General features: G+C 43.9%; 1 protein-coding gene across 2 annotated transcripts in view; it reads right to left on the reverse strand.

Annotated features, from left to right (window-relative positions):
* KCNS3 (potassium voltage-gated channel modifier subfamily S member 3) overlaps positions 1-26123 on the reverse strand; it is a 163826-nt gene extending 137703 nt beyond the window's left edge. The window contains exon 1 of one of the 2 annotated variants that reach the window (XM_082252229.1): positions 26049-26123. The gene's annotated coding sequence lies outside the window, so the exon portion shown is untranslated. The remainder of the gene's footprint in view (positions 1-26048) is intronic. The other variant, XM_082252231.1, reaches the window with a different exon arrangement.
* Positions 26124-27080: the final 957 nt, after the last annotated feature.

Consider the following 27080-nt stretch of genomic DNA (forward strand, 5'->3'; position numbering starts at 1 on the left):
CGCCTGCCGAATCGCGGTAACATCGCGCAAGAAAAATCGCGGGACGCAATACGCTCCAAAGAAGCTCTTGTACTTTTTTTGGGCGTAATGCGCCTGGCAATTTTTTTTTGCGCGATATTACCGCGATGCGGCAGGCGGAAATCGCGGCAACATCGCTCAGCATTTGGGGTGCCATTGCAAATCACGGGCAACGCACAGGCGTCCCACAATTTGTAATAATCTCTGTATCGCGGGCGGAACCGCGCCGCGATCCATACGCTGACATGTGAATGCAGCCTGAATGCACAGATACAACGCATATATGCAAACTGTTTTACCTGGCAGGACCTGATTCTTCTCTGCTGCAGTTATGCAGAACAACTATTGCCTCAGCTTGTGACAGTAAAAGTACAAGCAGCAGACTGATGAACTCATCGCCCCCTTCCCATCACTCCGATCTCTACTTCTGCCAGCATGCCCTTGTTATCACATAGGCACCGTGGCAAAACTTTACCCTCTCCCAGGCTAAACTCTGTGTTCAGTGACTGCAAGAATATGATACCAGATCAAATTCAGGTACATAAACCTCTTGCATTTAAACAAACTACAATTAAAATATAACTAAAGGTAAAGCTTTTTCTCTTACGTCCTCTGACAGACGCAGCCTCTTCCAAGTTTCATCACTATTGGCTAGCCTGCTCCTGCAGAGGGCGCCATTACCCAATAGTGATGAAACTTGGAAGAGGCTGCGTCTGTCAGAGGACTCAGAGAAAATCATTTTTACGATAAGTTCTTACAAAAATTCTATTTTCTTTAGTTTTGAATAGAGTGGAGAGGAATTATAGCCTATAATCAGGTTTTTATTGCTGTGTCCCTCTTAGGGAGATTCACCCTCTCTATTTGCCCTGTTTAGTATTATCTACAAAAGTAAAAGAAAACAAAACATAACATTTTGGGTCGTCTCCAAAACAAGAATAGAGGAGATATTTTCCAACGGGGGACCATGGTGACAACCAGGGATTCCCTCGCTTTAGAAGGATTTCCTCTCCCTTTTGGCAATGGGACAGGAAGTGAAGGGAAATCTGCCCAGTGGGACACAGATGGCAGTGTGAAAAATCCCTTACTCTATCCAAAAAGAAAAAAGAAAGTTTTGCCCTTAGTTCTATTTTACAGTTGAAGCCCATGAAAAGTAAAAATCCTCTAGGGGAACAGCTGTTTTGCTTACTGGGCGCTACCCTATACACTTCTTAACCAGTTCCCATGGTAAACCCCCCTCCATGCTCTAGCAGTCACAGGTCCTCTGATGTCACCAAGTCCAATTCTCAGTCCAAGGTCGCCAAGAGACAGTCCACTGCCAGAGTGTAAGGGAGCAGTAGAGGATAGAGGATTGGGAGAGTACAAATGCTTTTCCCATCCCCTCTAGACCAAATAAACATTAAACCCTTGCACACAGAGCAGCCCTACTGCACCGGAGGATTTGTACTTTAATTAAGGGCTTTAATGGGATATTTAAGCTGCATTAAACCCCCAAAATATTGCAGCTTACCAATAATTAGATGCAGTGGCTGCATTTGCCTTCTTTTCTTTGGCTTTTTCCCCTCTGTTTTCACCTGGTGATCTGGCTAGCAATGCCGGGACAAGGTCATCCAGCGTCCAGGGCAAATATGCCAAGCTGCGCCCCCGCCCCTTTCGCCAAAGGTTAAGGTCAGGGTGCCCCCAGCCCTGCAATAAACCATTGCACCCAGGGCAACTGCCCCCTCCTGCCCACCCCTTGTCCTGGCCCTGCTGGCCAGTAACACACCTGTATAAGTGAGCCACAGCTCTGTAGGAATGACACAGGAGTCACATCAGACAGCAGCATTGTCATTCTGATGGGAAGGGTAGTGTTAAATGTATTAGCAGATTTAGATACACTAACAAATTGAAGACAAACTGTAGCTCACACTTTACAATCAGCTTCAGCAGCTTTTTTCTTTTTAGAATAAATGTTTTGCATGAATAAATAAAAGCTGGTATTTTTAACCTCTTGGCGCCTACTCCACGCAAGAATGCTGCCTCCTGGTGGGTAGGCCTTAAGGCTGAGCGGCAGCATATTTGCATACCAGAATGTAGATACAGCTGTGCTGAAGGCGTGCAGCCTGAGCACTCCCAACACAGTTGCCGGTGGCTAACAGAAAGCTCCCGATCACCACTTGCGATTGGGAGCTTTCTGATCATGTGACCGCCAACCACTTGCGATTGGGAGCTTTCTGATCATGTGACAGCCAATCACAGCGGTCACATGATCTTAACTCCCACCTCCTGACATCTGAAACCCCTTAAAGAGCCGTGAGGCACCGGTGCCAAGGGGTTAATTCCCCCTGCCAGTGATGGGTGGTTTGTCTCTTTCTGCTGGAGAACTTGAGCTTGTGAAAAACAACAGACTTACTGGCTGGATCGCCAAATGAAAATAGAAGAAAGAAAGCCTAAAAAGGAGAATGAATGCAGCCATTACATCTAAAATTTGGTAATGCAAATACAATAAATGTTTGCATTTGGGTTTAATAATAATTTAATCAATACAGAACTGCATTCATTTGTGTCTTTTATATCTGCTTTAATACAACACAAACCTTATTATTTTATAATATCCTGGTAAAATGGCTTACCTGGAGCCTCCAACCTCCTGCCTATGGTAGAATAGCGTGAGAAATCACTCAAAGCAGCTGAAGACCTCTCATGTGTGCAGCCAGCTGTAAGTCTCCATAGCAGGGAAACGCACACTAAAACTTTACAGCTTCTTTTTTTTTTCTTTAGAGGAAAGCTGCAGTACAAGATCAAAGTCAGCAGTTTTCTCAGCTCCTTAACACCGTATGGTCATCCAAAGTTTTAGTACATAAGCACCCACATATACTATAACCACATATATTATACCCACACACACTATACCCACATATACTATGCCCACACACACTACACACACACACACACACACACACACACTATACCCACATATACTATACCCACACACACTACACACACACACACACACTATACCCACATACACTATACCCACATACACTATACCCACATATACTATACCCACATACACTATACCCACACACACTATACCCACATATACTATGCCCACACACACTACACACACACACACTATACCCACATATACTATGCCCACACACACTACACACACACACACACACACACACTATACCCACATACACTATACCCACATACACTATACCCACATACACTATACCCACATACACTATACCCACACACACTATACCCACATATACTATGCCCACACACACTACACACACACACACTATACCCACATACACTATACCCACACACACTATACCCACATATACTATGCCCACACACACACACACACTATACCCACATATACTATGCCCACACACACTACACACACACACACACACACACACTATACCCACATATACTATACCCACACACACTACACACACACACACACTATACCCACATATACTATAACCACATATATTATACCCACACACACTACACACACACACACACACACACACACACTATACCCACATACACTATACCCACATACACTATACCCACATATACTATACCCACATACACTATACCCACACACACTATACCCACATATACTATGCCCACACACACTACACACACACACACTATACCCACATATACTATGCCCACACACACTACACACACACACACACACACACACACACACACACTATACCCACATACACTATACCCACATACACTATACCCACATATACTATACCCACATACACTATACCCACACACACTATACCCACATATACTATGCCCACACACACTACACACACACACACTATACCCACATATACTATGCCCACACACACTACACACACACACACACACACACACACACACTATACCCACATACACTATACCCACATACACTATACCCACATATACTATACCCACATATACTATACCCACATACACTATACCCACATATACTATACCCACACACACTATACACACACACTATACCTATATACACTATACCCACACACACTATACCCACATACACTATACCCACACACACTATACCCACACACATTATACCCACATATACTATACCCACATACACTATACCCACATACACTATACCCACATATACTATACCCACACACACTATACACACACACACACTATACCCACATACACTATACCCACACACATTATACCCACATATACTATACCCACATACACTATACCCACATACACTATACCCACATATACTATACCCACATACACTATACCCACACACACTATACCCACATATACTATGCCCACACACACTACACACACTATACCCACATATACTATGCCCACACACACTACACACACACACACACACACACACACACTATACCCACATACACTATACCCACATACACTATACCCACATATACTATACCCACATACACTATACCCACACACACTATACCCACATATACTATGCCCACACACACTACACACACACACACTATACCCACATATACTATGCCCACACACACTACACACACACACACACACACACACACACTATACCCACTTACACTATACCCACATACACTATACCCACATATACTATACCCACATATACTATACCCACATACACTATACCCACATATACTATACCCACACACACTATACACACACACTATACCTATATACACTATACCCACACACACTATACCCACATACACTATACCCACACACACTATACCCACACACATTATACCCACATATACTATACCCACATACACTATACCCACATACACTATACCCACATATACTATACCCACACACACTATACACACACACACACTATACCCACATACACTATACCCACACACATTATACCCACATATACTATACCCACATATACTATACCCACATACACTATACCCACATATACTATACCCACACACACTATACCCACACACACTATACCCACATATACTATACCCACACACACTATACCCACATACACTATACCCACATATACTATACCCACACACACTACACACACACACACACTATACCCCCATATACTATACCCACATATACTATACCCACACACACTATACCCACACACACCCACATACAATATACCCACATACACTATACCCACATATACTATACCCACACACACTATACCCACACACACTATACCCACATATACTATACCCACACACACTATACCCACATACACTATAACCACATATACTATACCCACACACACTATACCCACATATACTATACCCACATATACTATACCCACACACACTATACCCACACACACTATACCCACACACACTATACCCACATATACTATACCCACACACACTATACCCACACACACCATACCCACATATACTATACCCACACACACTATACCCACATACACTATACCCACATATACTATACCCACATATACTATACCCACACACACTATACCCACATCTACTATACCCACATATACTATACCCACACACACTATACCCACATATACTATACCCACACACCTTATACCCACATATACTATACCCACACACACTATACCCACATACCTTATACCCCCATATACTATACCCACATATACTATACCCACATATACTATACCCACACACACACTTTACCCACATATACTATACCCACACATTCCATACAAATCCAAAGGTGACAGTTCGGCCAGCTGGAAATGATAAGAATAGGAGAGGATGCCGAGGAGATGCGTGACTTGCAGCTTTTATACAGGTAACGGCTCTATGATGACCTCTAATATCCTTTTTTATGTGCAGTATTCGGGGTTTGCTATTCTTACTAAGCACACAAGTTCTGGCTGCCTACAAAAAGGGGATGTACACAGCAACATTCAGACACAATCACATCTGGCACATTGGCATCTGTGTTTTCTTCAGCAAGGTGCTGGCGATGCGTCTGTGCGTATTCAAACCCCAGCAATCCCAGATAGCCAACTGCGGACGTTTTACAAACATAGGCATCTAGTTTATTATTGTATTTGCAACACTTTTATGAGAGTGAGGGACTGTTGACTCCCATCTGAAAATAGTTGCCTGGCTGCTAGAAACATAGAAAAATGAATGCCTTTTTTTTATGCATGTCTTTGTTTTTTTGTTTTTTGTTTTTTAAATCTTTTTTGTCTGATTATAGATCTATTTTAGTCTCAAGCATGTTTGAAGCCATTTACTGTTGACTGTCTTACCACCCCTGCTGGAGGTTTTTTTCAAGCATCAACTACCCTTTCAGTTAAACAATCCTGCTAGTTTGAGATCATGTCATCGAGTTGTTGAAGGTTGGACACTGATGAGGTTGCATTAATGGCCAGTGATGAGGCTGCACTAATGGGCACTGATGAGGATGCATTGATGGACACTGATGAGGCTGCAGTGATGGGCACTAATTAGGCTGCACTAATGGGCACTGATGAGGCTGCACTAATGGGCACTGATGAGGCTGCATTGATGGACACTGATGAGGCTGCACTAATGGGCACTGATGAGGCTGCATTGATGGACACTGATGAGGCTGCACTAATGGGCACTGATGATTCTGCACTAATGGGCACTGATGAGGCTGCACTGATAAGGTGACACTGATATGCTGCACTGATGGACACTGATATGCTGCACTGATGGGACTGCACTGATCATCAGGACACTGATGATCAGTGCCCTGATTATCAGTGTAAATATCCCCTGTAACTGGAAATCCAGTTGTTGGCTTCCCTTTCCTCAAACACTGAGAGCACTGAGGAAAGGAAATTCTAATAACTGGCATTTGTTTATATGTGATCAGCTGTGATTGGATACAGCTGATCACATGGTAAAGAGCTTATGTCATTGGCTCTTTACCCTAATCGATGATCACCCCTGATTGCTGCGCTGCGCGCACCAGCATCCCAATGTGCAAGACTTCATATGACATCCAGTCGGGATGGTAAAGCACCTGCCTGGCCATCAATCTGCCATAAGGAAGGTGTTAAAGTGGTTGTAAACCTCAGTCATGAAATATGAACAAAGCATATCCCTCTATAGTGTGTACTTGTCTCAATTAAGAGGACTAATTACAATTTCTGTCTGCTGCTTTGTTCCTCTGCTATCAGCATGAATCACTTCTGACAATTTTTTCCTGACACCAAGAGAATAAAATGGTGACAAGGTAGGGAACTCCAGCAGATTGACAGCCTCAGTTCAGTTCCTGTGTGCTGTGTGAAGGAGGGGGGGGGGTGTCTCTTCCCTCCAATCAGCTCTCAGAGCTCTACTCACAGAGCTCTGCAGAATGTAATTTCAGCTCTCGGCACCTTTTTTTCTGCACTCTCAAACAAACTTATAAATTCAGCACTTTGAACAAATGTAGAGAAGAAAGGGCTGCAGATAGACAGATACAACTTATATAGGAGGATTTGTTAAATCTCTGCGCATTTCCTGAGGATAGTCTCTTCACTGGGTATATGTAAGAGTTTACAACCACTTAAATTATGTTCTCACTGCCCGGAGTTGGTCTTTGAAGAGAACTTACTGTTCTGTCCTGCATGAGCAAAAGACAAAAGGGGCCTGCCAGGCAGTTCTTATGGGCACAATGCTACTTCTGTACAGAGGGAAATGTATTCATATATTCTTACAATAAATCTGTCTTTGTCCCCGCTCGCACTGCCGTGCTGTGTCAAAGATGATAAATCCCCCTAAAAAACTTCTCTCATTGTATATCCTGACGTGACTCCACTGGCAGTTCCAACATTAGGAGAGCTCTGTACCTCTCAGGCTACAGCAGTTTTTATATTTATTTTTCAACATCGTTTATTGTTGCAGGAAAAGGAATTAAATACAATATTGCAACAGTGTATAGAAAAGTCCTGAAGTTGTAATCTAAGTAATTGGAAGATTTCCTCCAGTACAGTAAAACCTTGGATTGCGAGCATAATTCGTTCTGGAAACGTGCTTGTAATCCAAAGCACTCTTATATCAAAGCGAATTTCCCCATCAGAAATAATGGAAACTCAGATGATTCGTTCTACATCCATTTATTCATAAGTCCTTCAGTTTATAGTCCATATAAAAAGATTATAGCATTGCGATAGGTTACATAACCATAAAATGTCCATCCACAAATAGCCGCTTCCACAAGGGGATTAGAAGCAAAATCCAGCAGGAGCTACAGAGTATCAAAGAGAAGAGAGGCGCCTCTAAGTGTAGCAATATGGTTCCATTTAATGAAGGTACAACATTCAGCAACTCACATAGTTGATGAATAAAACAGGCACATCTAAGTATGCAGGCATCCGGGGTGAAGCTGTCCACATAGACCATCTTCTGCACCGCCGGCTGCTAGTCTGTAATCCTGACCGGGAAGACCACCCTGCAGTAAAGCGATCTGAAAGCGAGGGGCAGCATGGAAGGGATGACGTAGATGGCGGTGCGGAGGACGGTCTATGTGGACAGCTTTAGCCTGGATGCCTGCATCCTTAGATGTGCCTGTTCCAATCATCAACCGTGTGAGTTGCTAAATGTTGTACCTTCATTAAATGTAACCATATTGCTACACTTAGAGGCGCCTCTCTTCTCTTTTATACTCAGCTGTGACATGAGGCTACTTGTATATCAAGACATCGCTTGTATATCAAGTCAAAATTTATTTGAAAATTTTGCTTGTCTTGCAAAGCGCTCTTAAACCAAGTTACTCTCAAACCAAGGTTTTACTGTATATAAAAGGTTAGATAGGTCGATGGAAATGTTGGCGGTGGTCTGCTGGAGGAACTGACAGTCCTCACTGTAAGTATAGTTTATTACACTGTAAAGCGCTGCGCAAACTGTTGGCGCTATCTAAATCCTGTATAATAATTATAATAGTATAATATCACTCTTTTCATTTATACATGATGATCTTTCTACTTACTTTTATAGAAGACATTAACCACTTCAGCTCCAGAAGGTTTTACCCCCTTAATGACCAGACCATTTTTTGCGAAACAGCACTACGTTGCTTTAACTGAAAATCGCGCAAAGTCGTGCAATGCTGTACCCAAATAAAATTGATGTCCTTTTTTTTCCCACAAATTGGCATTTGATCACCTCTGCGGTTTTTAGCTTTTGCGCTATAAACAAAAAAAGAGCGACAATTTTGAAAAAAAAAAAAAAAAAAAACAATAGTTTTTACTTTCTGCTATAAAACTTTCCCACTAAAAAAAAAAATTTAAAAAATTAAATTTTTTTATCAGTTTAGGCCAATTTGTTTTCTGCTACATATTTTTGGTAAAAAAAAATCCCAAAAAACGTATAATAATTGGTTTGCGCAAAAGTTATAGCGTTTACAAACTATGGGATAGCTTTTTGGACTTTTTTTTTCTTTATTAGTAATGGCGGCGATCAGCGTTTTTTTATCGGGACTGCAACATTGCGGCGGACAAATCTGACACTAAGTGACACTTTTTGGGGACCAGTGACATTAATACAGTGATCGGTGCTAAATAATATGCACTGTTACTGTATAAATGACACTGACAGGGAAGGGGTTAACACCAGGGGTGAACAAAGGGGTTAAATGTGTTCCCTAGATGTGCTTACTGGCTGTGGGGGGGGGGGGTGGATTGAACAGAGGCACAGAGAGATCGGTGGTTCAGCTTAGCTGAATAACACAATCTTTCCCTGCCTCTCTGACAGGAGAGCCGTCTTGCATTGTTTACATTCCAGATGGCTCTCCTGTCAGTATTGCTGAAGATCGCAGGATGCCGGCGGCGATCGCTCCCGCTCCTCCCACAGTCTGCCTCCCGCTGCGTCTAATCACAGCGTGCACATAATCACATAGATCTACATGATTATGCGCAGCCGAACCGCCCTGCCGCAGTAAATCTGCGTGGGGCGGTCGGCAAGTGGTTAAATATGAAAGATCAGTCTAAAATAAATCCTATAAAAAAAAGTAACCCGAGCGCTCACTCTGATAGGAATTTTAGGCGTGCTGCTCTCCTTGAGTGGGAAAACTCCAAAACACAGAAAGCAGACAAAAGTGAAGGCGCAAACGCCTAGTGCAATACTTTTTGACACCTTTAAAAAGTTTATCAAAAAAGCCAAAAACGTACTCGCAAACATGGAGAGTAAAATCGCATATCCATATCAATCACTAAGTGGAGGACACGTCCCTGTATTTGGACCACCAACGCGTTTCCTGGAGACATGCTCCCTTCCTCAGAGCGGTTAGCGGTCCAAGTACAGGGACGTGTCCTCCACCACATAAGGGTTAATATGGATATGCGATTTTTCTTTTCATATTTGTGAGTACATTTTGGCTTTTTGATAAGATGTCAAAAGGTAATGTACTAGGCGTTTGCACCTCCATTTTTGCCTGTCCACAAATACTGTAGCTGCTGACCTACTATTAGGACACTTACCTGTCCAGGCATCCAGCGGTGTCCTCATCCGAGCTGATTCTTGATTTGGCTCTCGGGTGCGGGCACCACCATTTTGGCTAAGGGAAACATGCAGCAAAGCCTTGCAGCTTCGCAGTCGGTTTTCTACCGCGCATGGGCGAATCGCGCTGCGCTCTGTGAATGGGCTGGCTGCGGGGGGGAAGGAGGAGGGGGCCAAACTTCCAGGTCATTTCACCTTGGCAAACTCAGCCGGAAGTGGGAGTGGTTACCTGTCAAAACCAGGTACCCCGCCCCCCCTTCCCCAAAAGGTGCCAAATGTGGCAGCGGAGGGGGGAGGAGGCAGACAAGTGGAGCTTCCCCTTCGGGTGGAGCTCTGCTTTAATCAGCATGTGTCATTCATTCTTCTAATCAATCAATCTACAAACTTTCTTTCTGTCCATGTAAAGTGCACTTATTTACCCACTTCTGGACCGGAAGGATTTGCCCCCTTAACCACTTGCCTACAGTGCACTTTTACCCCATTCCTGCCCAGGTCAATTTTCAGCTTTCAGTGCTCTCACACTTTGAATGACAATGGCGCGGTCATGCTACACTGTACCCATATGAAATTTTTATCATTTTTTTCACACAAATAGAGCTTTCTTTTGGTGGTATTTAATCACCTCTGGGTTTTTTTATTTCTTACAAAAAAAAAAGAAAAAAGACAGAAAATTAAAAAAAAAAAAAGTTTTTCTTATTTTCTGTGAGTAAATTTTGAAAATAAATAAATTTTTCTCCTTCACTGATGTGCACTGATGAGGCGGCACTGATGGGCACTGATAGGCTGCACTGATGGGCACTGATGAGGTGGCACTTATGGGCACTGATGAGGTGGCACTTATGGGCACTGATGAGGTGGAACTGATGAGGAAGTACTAATATGCTGCACTGATGAGCACTGATAGGTGGCACTGATAGGCAGCACTGATGAGCACTGATAGACGGCACTGATGATCACTGAAATGTGGCACTGATGGGCACTGAGAGGTGGCACTGATGGGTGGCACTGATGGGCACTGATGGGTGGCACTGATGGACACTGACGGGTGGCACTGATGGACACTGACGGGTGGCACTGATGAGCACTGATGGGCGGCACTGATGGACAGCCACATCAGTGCCCACACTCAGTACCCATAGTGCTGCCAGTCAGTGCCCATCAGTGCCTAGATGAGCAGACACTAATGGGCACTGACTGGCAGCACTATGGACACTGATTGTGGGCACTGATGGCGGGCACTGTGGGCACTGATGGTGGGAAGTTTTGGCACCTTATTTCACACTTGTGTAATCAGGGCACTGGTTATCAGTGCCCTGATTACATTTCCCTGTCTCCCCTATGAGAAGGAGCCGCTGATCGGCTCTCCTCGCCTCACACACTGACAGTGTGAGCCGAGGAGAGCCGAATAACGGCACTTCCTCATTTACATGTGACCGGCTGTGATTGGACATAGCCGATCACATGGGTAAAGAGTTGGGTAAAGAGTTGGGTAAAGAGTCATGTCATTGACTCTTTACCGAGATCGGGATCGCGCCGTGTCCTAGCAACACGGCGCGGTCGCGATCGCCGCTCCGCTCGCCCCCGGGGGCACGCGAGAGAGGCTATTCTGGTGCGCCGTCATATGATGGCGTCCCAGGATAATAGGTACAACGCTCCGCCGTCATTTGACGGCGGGCGGGTAGTAAGCGGTTAATGACCAGGCCATTTTTTGCGATTTGGCACTGCGTTACTTTAACAGAAAATTGTACGGTCGTGCAACACTGTATCCAAATAAAATTGATGTTCTTTTTTTCCCCACAAATAGAGCTTTCTTTTGGTGGTATTTGATCACCTGTGCGATTTTTATTTTTTGCGCTATAAACAAAAAAAGAGCGACAATTCTGAAAAAAAAAAGTATTTTTCACATTCTGCTATATGACATTCTCAAAAAAAATTTAAATATCAAAATTTTTCATCCTTTTAGGCAAATTTGTATTCTGCTACATATTTTTGGTAAAAAAAAAAAATCGCAATAAGCATATTTTGATTTTGATTTGTGCAAAAGTTATTGCGTCTACAAACTAGGGGAAAGATTTATGTCATTTTTTTTTATTTATTTATTTTTTACTAGTAATGGCAGCGATCTGCGATTTTTAGCGGGACTGCAACATTACGGTGGACAGATCGGACCCCTGGCTGACATTGTTGACACTTTTGGGGGGTCCAGTGACATTAAATCAGTGTCAGTAATCAGTGCTAAAAATATGCACTGTTACTGTAATAATGACATTGGCAGGGAAGTGGTTATCCTAGTTGGTGATCAAGAGGTTAAATGTAAGCCTAGGGGCGCGTTTACTAACTGTGGGGGGTTGAAATGATCACAGAGACATGAGAATTGTGGTAACATCGCGCAAACGAAATCGCGGGTCGCATGATGCCCAAAAAAGGTACAAGAGCTTCTTTGGGGCGTCATGTGACCCGCAATTTTGTTTGCGCGATGTTACCGCGATTCGGCAGGCAGAAATCGCGGCAACATCGCTCAGCGTTTGGGGTCCCGCGATTTGCAATGATTTCCGGATCACGGGCAGAATTGCAGTGATACTGCCCGCGATCCGCTACGCTAACATGTGAACGTAGCCTAAGGCTACGTTCAGATTTTGGCGTTGCTATTTACAGGCGTTTTTAGGCTTTTTATGGGCGTTTTTTCAGGCGTTTTTACAGGCGTTTTTGTGTAGGCGTTTTTAGGTTGACAAGTGACCAATAAAAAAAAAAAAAACGCCTGTAATCTGCACAAAAAGAAGCTCATGTACTTTTTTGAGCGTTGGGCATTTCGCTTAAAACGTCAAAACGCTCAGATGTGAACAGGGTCATTGAAATGAATAGGATTTGTCTTGTTGGGCGTTTTTTGCGCTGATCCTTAGAGCTGAAAAACACCCCAAAATGCCTACATGTGAACTTAGCCTAAGAGCCGGTTCACACTGAGGCGATCCGACTTTGTGGGGCGACCTGTGAAGTCGCGTGCACCGCTGTGCACCGAGACTTCGGCGCGGCTTGCAGAGACTTCACATAATGGAAGTCTAGGCAAGTCGCTCCGAGGTCGCCCCAAAGTAGTACAGGACCCTTTTTCTAAGTCGGAGCGACTTGTGTCGCTCCTATTAGAAGGGGTCCTGTGTTAATCAATGGACTGCGACATACCACGACTTGTCAGGCTGACAAGTCGCCTGGCAAGTCGCGCTAATGTGAATGGGCTCTCAGGGTTGACCATGCACTACAGCCGTTGTGATATATAACATATTTATAAATAAAACCAAGTTTCAAAAACAAATATATTGCTTTTTGACAAGCAGAAGTACAACTTGAAAATATGAAAAAACCCAAAAAACTGTAAACTCTATTGACTGTAAGGTCATTGCACATATTACCTGAAAATATTACCAACAATAAATATTAACAAAAAAAATAATAACAATTTTCTTTTAGCAGCTTAGTAGATGTCCCCTACATATTCTAGTGCAGTGTTAATTTTGATGTCAAATTTCAATTTAGTTTTAGTCATAGTCTTTTGACTAAAATGCCATTTTAGTTTTAGGCCTCTTTCGCACGGACGTTCCGTATGTCCGTATATCACCCCATCCATTTGCGGGTGATATACAGACATAATGAATGTCTATGGGATTGCGGATGTCAGCGGATGACCATCCGCTGACATCCGATTTGCGTCCTTTCAGTTCTGTTCCGTTTTTTGGAACGGAACAGAACCCTATTTTTCTTCCGTTTAAAAAACAGAACGGACGCTAAATCGGATGTCAGCGCTGACATCCGCAATGCCCATAGACATACATTATGTCCGTATATCATCCGCAAACGGATGGGATGATATGCGGACATACGGAGCGGATGACACGTGTCACCCGTGTCCGTGAAAAAAAAAAGTGCCGGAGCGGATCGCAATACGGTCCGCTCCGCGTGAAAGAGCCCTTAGTCCTATTTTAGTCTTTTGACTAAAATGACATTTTAGTTTTAGTTGTGTTTTAGTCATTTCAATTCTTTAGGTTTTAGTTGTATTTTAGTAGACTAAAAAAGTATTAATTTAATCAACAAAAATGTTTTAGTCAACAAAATGAACACTGTATGTAAAAAGTGCTTATTTACTAAAGGAAAAAGAAGCCTACAGCAGCCAATCGGAAAGTGACAATTCTTCTTCTACTCAATGAGTGGAATTTATCAAAACTGGGACAGAATCTGGAGCAGCATGGCAGTCAATCCATTTCTGTTTTTCACTTTCAAAGCCTAAAGATCTATCGTTATCATTTATTTTACAGTTTGTCTCTTATAAGAGAAACTATATGTAGTAATTTATCCCAATTATAAGAGAAACTATATGTAGTAATTTATCCCAAGTGCCTTCTAACCCTAGTTATGAAATCCGACATGCCCCTCTGCCCTCCTATCACAGCTGATCCCACAACAGCCACTGTGAGCATTTTCTTAAGCAGTGGCAAGCAAAATGCAGAGCCGTACCCCCCTCCCCCTGCATTCCTCTTGCCATTCTTTATCTTGGTAAGTTGCTCACAGCCGGGACAAGCTGCAGCTATGAATCCGTCATCTCCGCCATTGCTGTTATCAGATCCGCAGAAGGGGACACGTTGTTATGAATAACTAGAGAGGGAAAACACTTAGTGCTGGTTCACATATATGCAATGCGGGAACCCTGCAAATCCACTGCGGGTTCCCACATCACATTCAATTTGCAGGCAGTTCACACTGCCATATGCGAATCGCTGGGGGGTATCAATACAAAGTTAACGACACCCCCAGATCAGTTTGCCTATCGCAATGCGAACTGACAGTTCGGACATGAATCGGATTGCATAGGTGTGAACACCCATGCAATCCAATTCTGCTGCGGACCAAAAAAAGGGTCCTGTGCGAGTTGTGTCCAAATGCGATGCAAATTCAGCCATACAATCTGTATGGCTGAATTCCCATCGCACAGACATCGCATGTGATTTTCAGAGCAGTGCGCTGCGAATCACATGTGATATCTGACATTGCACTAATGTGAACCGAGACTAAAGGCCCGTACACACGATAAGAAAATCTGTAGGGAAAATTCGTCCGACGACCGATCTGACGATTTTCGGATTGTTAGTATGGGGCTTTCGACAGCCAACGCCGACTTTTCGGCTGACAAAATCCTGATGTTCAGGCTGTATAATTGTTGTCGTCTGTAATCCAACGTCCGATTTTCGTCTGATTAGTACAGATTTTGACAGAAAAAAATCATAAGAGCAAGACTAGGCATGGTCAGAGACGAAAGAACACATACATAGCAATCCAACACATGACATCACTTCTGAAGTAGAATTCTGTCGTACGGGAACATTTCTATGAAAATAACCTCTTCACTTTCCACATCAGACTAGCATGCCACAAAAAACGGACGACAGATCGTTCGATAATCTGATCGTGTGTACGGGGCTTTAGAAACATACGACTAAATACTGCATTTACGTTGTGCCATAGGGGGACAGAAATGTAAAATAAAAAGAAGTTGATTGGTTGCCATGCACATCTGCTCCCCATTCTGTCTGCTACAGATCCTTTCCTGCTATGCATTTTCTATGTAACCATTTTCTGATCACACACTGTATATTTACTGCGTCAGTGCAGGCCGTCTGTGCAGAATCATGTATATATATATATATATATATATATATATATATATATATATTTATGTAATTCTGCATTTTTGGGTAGGAGGCACACTCCAGGCTGTGCTGCGATTTGTGACAGCACATGCCTACTGCCGGCACCCAGCAATCAGCTCTGTCAGTGTGCTCAGTGACAGGGGATCTAGTTCTTTCATTCTCTGCTAAGCAGGGAATGAAAGCAACTAGATCCCCAGTAAAAGTAGCACATATAAACACTTATAGGCACCTATTTAGCCCCTCGATTACCCTAGATGTAAACCCCTTCCTGCCCAGTGTCATTGGTACAGTGACAGTGCATGTTATTAGCATTGTTCAGTGTAATAATGTCATGGTGATGTCACTGGCAGTTAGTTGGTTCCCACAAAGTGTCAGTTAGTATCAGAATACATGCTGTCCCCCAATAAGTCGCTGATCATGGCCATTACTAGTATTACAAAAATGTAATAAATAAATTCCAGTAAATATCCCATTGTTTGTAGATGCTATAACTTCCATGTAAACTAATCAAAATACACTTATTGGGAGTATGTCACCAAAGACATGTAGCAGAATACATTTTGGCTAAAATGTATAGCGCTTTGATTTTTAGAAATTGTTTATTGGATATGGTATAAAGCAGAGACTAAAAAATATTGTTTTTTTTTTTTTCAAAATTGTTTTTTTTTTTTTTCGTTTATATAATAAAAAAATGTAAAAACCCAGAGGTGATCAAATACCACCAAAAGAATGCTTTATTTGTGGGTAAAAAATGATATAAATTTTGTTTAGTTACAGCGTTTCGTGATCACGCAATTGTCAGTTAAAGTAGCGCAGTGACGCATAGCAAAAAATGGCCTGGTCATGAAGGGGGGGAAAAACTTTTTCTGAAGTGGCTAAAGCGCACATATGTAAACATATACATTTCTAAAGTGCACTTATTTAATTAAAAAAAAAAAAAAAAAAAAAGAAAACTACAGCAGCCAATCATCAAGTGTCATTCCTTCCTCTTCTCAATTTTTCTATCCATGCAAAGGGCACTTACTGTATGTAAAAACATAAATGTTTCCATCTATGTTAAATGCGCTTAAAAAGAAACCTACATCAGCCAATCAGCAAGAGTCATTCCTTCCTCTTCTCAATTTTTCTATCCATGTAAAGGGCACTCACTGTATGCAAAAATGTAATTTTTTCTATTTATGTTAAGTGCGCTTATTTAAAAAAATAGTTAAATAAATAAACCTACATCAGCCAATCAGCAAGAGTCATTCCTTCTTCTCAATCTATTATCTATATAAAGTGATTTTTTTTATTAGGACAAAGAGCAACCCACAGCAGCCAATTAGCAAGCATCATTCTTTATTCTAAACGCTCCAAACTGATAGAAGGGTCACTGCACTCTGCATCGCATTACTGCCAGTTAAGCCGACCACACATTACAGGAATGGTAAAGACGCTCTAACATTGGATTCAGAAGTCCTAAAAATCGCATAATGTTGTATGAAGCAATTATTTGTAAACACTTTTTTTTCACTGGTCACATACATTGCACTTTTTAAATCTAATTTTCTCCAATTGGAGCCTAGTACACACAATGAGATTATCGGACGAATGATTGTCCGTTTTTTTTTTTTTTGCATGCCTGTCTCCATATTGAAATCTAATAGGTTACTAAAGTACAAAAATTTTCGCACGACAGAGTAAAAATTCGGAAGTGATGTAATGTATTTGTATTGTATTTTCTGATGAATATTGTACTGATTATATGTATGAGAAAAACTTTTGTGCTTGTCCCTTCGGATAATTTCGGATGAAAGCTGTGTACTAAAGATCAGATTATCGTACGATCGCTTTGAAAGCGGTATTTTTTGTATGATATTCTGATCATGTGTACTGGGCTTTAAAGAGGTTGTAAACCTCCAAAAAAGAAAAAAAAAATTAAAAACCTGAAATACAAAGCCATAATGAGCTAGGATGCATGGTATACTAGCTCATTATGAAATACTTACCTTAGAAGGAAGCCCCCGCAGAGCCGCCTGCTCACCGCTGACACGGCCAACCTGTTCACCTGTCTTCCTTCCTGGTTCACGTCCTCCGGCCATCTGATTTGCCGGAGCCATGATGACATCACTCCCGCGCATGGGTGCGGGAGCCACCGTTCACGGCACAGGGCTCTGAAGGAACAGCACGGGTGGCCGTTCCTTCAGAGCGCATGCACCAGAGATGTAACTGGCTGCATGCAATGTAAATATCACCTAAATCATAGGCTTGCCTATAGGTACAACTTACAGAGGAAGCTTTTACTTCCTCTTTACGCTCATCACACAGGTTACAATCTGATTGTACAACCTCCTACACATCTACCGGCAAATATCTAATGCAAGGACCTGCTTCATTGCATACAAATTGATTGCATAGCTTAGACAGGTCCTTATATTAGCTCTGGTAGATTTAAAGTTGACTGTATGAAGATTGTACTAGAGCTACACAATTAATCATTAAAAAATTGCAATCTCGATTCACAATTCCCCCCCCCCCCCCCTCACGATCTTAAAACAACATGTCCACAATTCAGCTCCATTCACACCTGGGCGTTTTTGAGCGTTTTTCAGCTCCAAAAATGCAAAAAAAAAACGTTCCAAAACGCCCAACAAGTAAAACCCCATTAATGTAAATGGCCCCTGTTTACATCTGAGCGTTTTAACGCCTGTAGCTGAAAAAAGTACATGAGCTTCTTTTTGGGCTGATTACCAGCATTTTTGATAGATGTCAATGCCTGCCTCCAAAAACGCCTGAAAAAAAAGCCTGAAAATCACGGTAAAATCGCGATAAAAATCGTGGTAAAAAATGTGCGAAAACGCTATGCTCAAGTGTGAATGCAGCCAGCCGTTCTCTGCTCACTCACAGTTGGCAAAAAAAAAAAAAGAGCCTCCTGCAAATGTTTATCAACAATGTTAAGGCTGCGAGATAACTATAAACACAATGCTTGAGCCCGCATTCACACTACCGCGGCACGACTCTGTACTACTTCGGGGGCGACTTGTGAATATCCGTGCACCGCGACTTCGGCGCGACTTGTACGGACTTCATTTCTTGAATGTCTATGCAAGTCGCTCCAAGGTCGCCCCGAAGTAGTACAGGACCCTTTTTCTAAGTCGGAGCGACTCGTGTCGCTCCTCTTAGAACGGGTCCTGTAGCAGTCAATGGACCGCGAGGGACCGCGACTTGTCAGGCTGACAAGTCGCCTGACAAGTCACGTTCGTGTGAATGGACTCTTATGGCTCGTTTCCACTGAGCTTTCTGGTACGGTTCGGTTTGGTACGGTACGCTATTTATGCCATTTCCATTGTGAGTGGTACCCTAATTCCGAACCGTACCGTACCACTTTTTTGGTACCCTTTCGTTGGGGTACCAAGCACATTAGTACCGTACCAACAGGGTGGAGCTACACTCTGCAGAACTTTGATTGGTTGACAGAGAATCGTCTATCACAGCTTTCCTGCTACACCACGCCTATCATGAAAGGGTACTATTGGCAGTGGAAACGCAATGTGTACCGTTCCGAACCGTACCGTACTGAACCATACCGTACCGTACCACTCAGTGGAAACGAGGCATTACAGTGTATCATTTCCTTCTTTTAGATCAAAGGAATGAACTTCCCTCTGTAAGTGAGGACTGTTTAACCTCTAATCCTAAATCCCGGTTCACATTTCTGCGATACGGGAACGCTGCGAATATACAGCGTGTTCCCGCATCGCATCCGCACCCCTTGCAGTTCACACTGCCATATGCGATACGCTGGGGGTGTTAATTAAAAGGTAACGACACCCCCAGATCAGATCGCATATCGCAGTGCGATCTGACAGTTCGCACAGGAATTGGATCGCACTAGTGTGAACCACCATGCAATCCGATTCTGCTGCAGATCAAAAAAAGGGTCCTGTGTGTGTTAGGTGCAATTGCGGTGCATACAAACTGTCAGTGGTGTATTTTGGTTTTGTGCTGCCCTAGGCAAGACTAAAATTGGGCGCCCCCTTTCCCCCTCCTATGTAAATTTGCCCCATTCCTTCCTTTTTAACGAATGTGACTCCCTCCAAAATGAAGGACTCCAAGTGCCAGCATGAACCCCTGAGATCTCACGAGAGGGGGGTGAGAGGGGGTGGGTGAGGGAGAGAGGGGGTGGGTGAGGGAGAGGGGGGTGGGTGAGGGAGAGAGAGAGGGGGGGGAATGAGAGAGAGAGAGAGAGAGAGAGAGAGGGGGGATAAGAGAGAGGGGGGTGAGAGAGAGAGAGGGGATGAAAGGGAGAGAGAGAGGATGAGAGAGAGAGGGGGGGCGGTGAGAGAGAGAGGATGAGAGGGGGGATGAGAGAGAGAGAAAGAGGGGGTGAGAGAGAGATAGAGAGGGGTTGAGAGAAGAGGGGTTGAGAGAGAGGGAGTGAGAGAGAAAGAGAGGAGGGGAGAGAGAGAGAGAGAGGAGGGGGGTGAGAGAGAGAGAGGTGGGAGAGGCAGCTCTAGAAACCAGTGGCCAAAAGAGTCTCAGGTGGAGGGGGGGGGGGCGGCTTTTTTACTGCCCCCCTGCAAAGTGCCGCCCTAGGCCTGGGCCTTGTCGGCCTAGGCCAAAATACAGCACTGCAAACTGTATGGCTGAATTTGCATCACACAGAGATTGCATGTAATTTAGGAGCAGTGCACCCTGAATTACATGCGATCTCTGTGATTGCACAAATGTGAACCGGCACTTAAAGTTAGTTAAAATCAGTATTTTTTGCTAGAAAATTACTTAGAACCCCCAAACATTATATATATATATATATATATATATATATATTTTTTTTTTTTGCAGAGACCCTAGAAAATAAAATGGCGATCGTTGCAATCTTTCATGTCACACTGTATTTGTGCAGAAGTTTTTTAAACACAGTTTTTTGGGGAAAAAATACACTGTAATGAATTAAAAAAAAAAAAAACTAAACAGTAAAGTTAGCCCAATTTTTTTGTATAATGTGAAAGATGAGGTTACGCCGAGAATCGTGTTCTTTATTCTAAGCAAAAAAATGTGTGATTCTCATTTTATCCAGAATCGTGCAGCTCTACATTGTACAGCTGGATTCTAAAGTTGTGAGCTTGAGTACAATTAGATAATGTAATGTGTGTGGGCAGTATAGTATATCTTGAAGTGTGATTCGCTGAATACTGCGGGGACTAAAAATAACGCTAAACATTATCATTGTTTTCCAAAAAAAATCCTTACACATCCACTACATAATGACCATCTCTATGTTTGGTGGTATTGTTTCTAAAGCCGCCCATACGTAGATCAACATTTGTCCGGTTCAGCGGGGATCAGCCGAATTTTCATCCATGTATGGCAGACTTATTGTACCCAAGTTGTTAGACTTGGGTTCAACCAGCCTGATGGATTTTTCTACATGTGGTCACTGACAGTGGTTAGAGCCTTTAGCAGTAATCATTGTATTCTGCTGGCCAGGAAGGCTTCCTGCACCCACCTACAATACAATAGCGCTGCAGGAGCCATTCCCCCATCAACATTGACTGTAATGATGGGGGAATCAAGCGATTTTCTTCCTTTACACCCATGACGGAAGGAAAGAAAATCCATTCCTGTATGGTTTGTCTTACTGTATTTTTCTGCCTCCTTGTAACATCCTGCATAAGCTCCCAAACCTCTCCTATTCCCCCTCATGTCAGTTGTGGTCATTCGCACTGCTCCATGCACACTACACATCCCATAGAGCAGGGGTCTCCAAACCTTCTAAACAAAGGGACAGCTTACTTCAGACTTATGACTGTGGCCAATAATGGCCCATCTTTGATATTAGGAGAGAAATAGTGCCCCATAGTTGGTGTCAGTGGGAGGAATTATGCCCCTTCATTGGTGTCAGTGGGAGGAATTATGCCCCTTCATTGGTGTCAGTGGGAGGAATTATGCCCCTTCACTGGTGTCAGTGGGAGGAATTATGTCCCTTCATTGGTGTCAGTGGGAGGAATTATGCCCCTTCTTTGGTGTCAGTGGGAGGAATTATGTCCCTTCATTGGTGTCAGTGGGAGGAATTATGTTCCTTCTTTGGTGTCATTAGGAGGAATTATGCCCCTTCATTGGTGTCAGTGGGAGGAATTATGCCCCTTCATTGGTGTCAGTGGGAGGAATTATGCCCCTTCATTGGTGTCAGTGGGAGGAATTATGTTCCTTCATTGGTGTCATTAGGAGGAATTATGCCCCTTCATTGGTGTCAGTGGGAGGAATTATGTTCCTTCATTGGTGTCATTAGGAGGAATTATGCCCCTTCATTGGTGTCAGTGGGAGGAATTATGCCCCTTCATTGGTGTCAGTGGGAGGAATTATGCCCCTTCATCGGTGTCAGTGGGAGGAATTATGCCCCTTCTTTGGTGTCAGTGGGAGGAATTATGCCCCATAGTTGGTGTCAGTGGGAGGAATTATGCCCCTTCATTGGTGTCAGTGGGAGGAATTATGCCCCTTCACTGGTGTCAGTGGGAGGAATTATGTCCCATAGTTGGTGTCAGTGGGAGGAATTATGTCCCTTCTTTGGTGTCAGTGGGAGGAATTATGCCCCTTCTTTGGTGTCAGTGGGAGGAATTATGCCCCATAGTTGGTGTCAGTGGGAGGAATTATGCCCCTTCATTGGTGTCAGTGGGAGGAATTATGCCCCTTCACTGGTGTCAGTGGGAGGAATTATGTCCCATAGTTGGTGTCAGTGGGAGGAATTATGTCCCTTCTTTGGTGTCAGTGGGAGGAATTATGCCCCTTCACTGGTGTCAGTGGGAGGAATTATGCCCCATAGTTGGTGTCAGTGGGAGGAATTATGCCCCTTCACTGGTGTCAGTGGGAGGAATGATGCCCCATAGTTGGTGTCAGTGGGAGGAATTATGTCCCTTCATTGGTGTCAGTGGGAGGAATTATGTTCCTTCATTGGTGTCAGTGGGAGGAATTATGTCCCTTCATTGGTGTCAGTGGGAGGAATTATGTCCCTTCATTGGTGTCAGTGGGAGGAATTATGCCCCATAGTTGGTGTCAGTGGGAGGAATTATGCCCCATAGTTGGTGTCAGTGGGAGGAATTATGTCCCTTCATTGGTGTCAGTGGGAGGAATTATGCCCCATAGTTGGTGTCAGTGGGAGGAATTATGTTCCTTCACTGGTGTCAGTGGGAGGAATTATGTTCCTTCATTGGTGTCAGTGGGAGGAATTATGCCCCATAGTTGGTGTCAGTGGGAGGAATTATGTCCCTTCATTGGTGTCAGTGGGAGGAATTATGCCCCATAGTTGGTGTCAGTGGGAGGAATTATGTCCCTTCATTGGTGTCAGTGGGAGGAATTATGCCCCTTCATTGGTGTCAGTGGGAGGAATTATGCCCCTTCATTGGTGTCAGTGGGAAGAATTATGCCCCATAGTTGGTGTCAGTGGGAGGAATTATGCCCCATAGTTGGTGTCAGTGGGAGGAATTATGTCCCTTCATTGGTGTCAGTGGGAGGAATTATGCCCCTTCACTGGTGTCAGTGGGAGGAATTATGCCCCATGGTTGGTGTCAGTGGGAGGAATTATGTCCCTTCTTTGGTGTCAGTGGGAGGAATGATGCCCCATAGTTGGTGTCAGTGGGAGGAATTATGCCCCTTCACTGGTGTCAGTGGGAGGAATGATGCCCCATAGTTGGTGTCAGTGGGAGGAATTATGTCCCTTCTTTGGTGTCAGTGGGAGGAATTATGTCCCTTCATTGGTGTCAGTGGGAGGAATTATGTTCCTTCATTGGTGTCAGTGGGAGGAATTATGTTCCTTCATTGGTGTCAGTGGGAGGAATTATGCCCCATAGTTGGTGTCAGTGGGAGGAATTATGTCCCTTCATTGGTGTCAGTGGGAGGAATTATGTCCCTTCATTGGTGTCAGTGGGAGGAATCATGCCCCATAGTTGGTGTCAGTGGGAGGAATTATGCCCCATAGTTGGTGTCAGTGGGAGGAATTATGTCCCTTCATTGGTGTCAGTGGGAGGAATTATGTTCCTTCATTGGTGTCAGTGGGAGGAATTATGTCCCTTCATTGGTGTCAGTGGGAGGAATTATGTTCCTTCATTGGTGTCAGTGGGAGGAATTATGTTCCTTCTTTGGTGTCATTAGGAGGAATTATGCCCCTTCATTGGTGTCAGTGGGAGGAATTATGCCCCTTCATTGGTGTCAGTGGGAGGAATTATGCCCCTTCATTGGTGTCAGTGGGAGGAATTATGTCCCTTCATTGGTGTCATTAGGAGGAATTATGCCCCTTCATTGGTGTCAGTGGGAGGAATTATGCCCCTTCATTGGTGTCAGTGGGAGGAATTATGCCCCTTCATTGGTGTCAGTGGGAGGAATTATGCCCCTTCATTGGTGTCAGTGGGAGGAATTATGCCCCTTCATTGGTGTCAGTGGGAGGAATTATGCCACTTCTTTGCTGTCAGTGGGAGGAATTATGCCCCTTCTTTGGTGTCATTAGGAGGAATTATGCCCCTTCTTTGGTGTCAGTGGGAGGAATTATGCCCCTTCATTGGTGTCAGTGGCAGGAATTATGCCCCTTCATTGGTGTCAGTGGGAGGAATTATGCCCCTTCATTGGTGTCAGTGGGAGGAATTATGCCCCTTCATTGGTGTCAGTGGGAGGAATTATGCCCCTTCATTGGTGTCAGTGGGAGGAATTATGCTCCTTCATTGGTGTCAGTGGCAAGAGTTATACCTCAAGGGTTGGATAAAGGCAAACAAAGGGCCACATCTGGCCCCTGGGCCACAGATTGGAGACCACTGCCATAGTCCTCAGGAGTGAGGAAGAGAGGGGCGCTATGTTCCTACATATAGCGGGACCATGAAGAGCGAATGAATAGAAATTCAGATCACAGCAGCAAAAAACAAAAAAAAAGGAATTTATAGATTTGAAGGAGGCTAAAGGTACTTTTTGACTTAGGAATACATACTTGAGGGTACGTTTACACTAAACACCAAATTCAGCTGAACTCGCACAATTTCAAACCCACATTTCAGTGCAATTTCAGGGCGATTTGAATGACCTCTGTGTGGGTTCATGCACAGATTTCTTTTAAAATCACCCCCGACGTCACCAAAAGTAGTGCAGGAACAAATCGCCACAAAGTCGGCATTGCACCGATTGGGACAGCTGCACAGTCCCATTTTACATGATAAATCGTGCCAATGTGAATGGGGGACTGAAGGTCATTTTTCTAAAGACAGAGTTTAGCCCTCATTCACATTGAAAGCGGCTTTGAAATCGTGCGACTTAATCCGAAATCGCACGTTTTCAAGGCCACATGTCAGTGCGACTTTGAAGACATGTGCGTGGCTTCATGCCACGATGTCTATGCAAATCGCACCCAAAAAATCGCCAAAAGTAGTACAGGAACTGATTTTTCAAATCGATATGGCACCGCAAAGTCGTCGTCGCATCGATTTGAACATAGCCATTAGGGTGCGACTTGTTATGCGATTTGACCTGTCGAATCGCATGACAAATCGATCCAATGTGAACAAGGGCTTAGTGTTGCTTTAATGCAGGTGCCACCCCTTCTGCCCACTTCATCACTATTTCACCTCACACCACAGCATGCAGGAACATATAGGGAAAGTATGCATGTCCTTCCCTGACATACATGTCTATACAATGAATAAATATATATATAATTCTATAGAAGCACATAGTACATTTGTATGCAATGACTTTCATATGTAGTATTCCTGTATTGGAGATGAAAGAAAGTCTATTATCCTGTGTAGAAGTAATCAGGCACAGGACAGGAGATGTCAGGGAGTTTGCAGTACTTTGCTCATGCAGTGCTCAGTACAAAGTTAGCAGTGTCAGGTATGTGTCTATGAAGAGAAGGACCTACCTGGCCAGCCAGGCTCACCATCCGCTGTCACAGGTCCGGGGATCACTCCGTGCTCAGCTCCTACTGCAGCCGCTCCCTCCCGAGCATACAGGCTGCATGGGGCGGGGTCAGAGCGTCATTGGATCTCCCGGCCCCGCCCCTCCCCTGCTGGCTGGGGAGTAGAGCGCTGCCTCCCGTGTACCCGGTGCGCTCCGCAGTGCTATGTGCCAGCCGGGGACACCGCTCCGCTCTATCTGTACTGCACTGTACACACAGCTCATAGGAGAGGAGAAACTGCAGGATCCCTCCTCTGCATGAACAGTCCTGACTCCTGAATCCATCTGTCCCCATGGTCAGGTGGGGTCACCTCTGCAAGTGTCATCATTCCATAAAGTTCTCCTTCAGCTACAATAACGTTGCACTTATTTTTTTTTTTTAAATCAGAAGTTTAAAGCAGAACTTCAACCTAAAAGAGGAGTTGCAGGTTCTCTATTTCTACAACCCCCATAACATTTTTGGCACCTTTTTTTTTTTTTTTTTTTTTTTTTTGGAGGGGGGTTGCAAGTACCTATTTCTGGCAAGTCCCAGCGATTCCAGTGGAAGTTCGGCTTGTGACCAACCCCCCCCCCCCCCCACCTCGCACCTGAAACCTCCAGGGGATGACTGGCAACTTTTGTCCCAGGGGGTAAGTACAACCTAGAGGCCCATGGTGCAGGAACTCGGCCCCCCTCCCGGCTCCTGCTCTCCCTCTTCTTTTCCTCTATCTGACCCCCATCCCATGCTGAAGCTATTGTGTTCTGACAGTGCAAGGTTTCCCCACAGTTAGAATTCAATGATCACATTGTAAAAAAAAAAAAAAAAACAGACTGGTTGTACTGAAGCCGATCCGTCGATCAACTTCAGTATAACTAGTCAGCCCATAGATGGATTGAAATGTGTCAAGTTCCTGCCGAACTGGCTGAATTTCAGTCCATCTCTGGCAGGCCCTATAAATATTTGAAATGAAAGAGGGAGAGAGAAAGAAAGAAAGAAAGAAAGAAAGAAAGAAAGAAA

This window comes from Pelophylax lessonae, assembly GCF_965119305.1.
Source record: "Pelophylax lessonae genome assembly, chromosome: 3".
In the NCBI taxonomy this organism is placed as follows: Eukaryota; Metazoa; Chordata; class Amphibia; order Anura; family Ranidae; genus Pelophylax; species Pelophylax lessonae.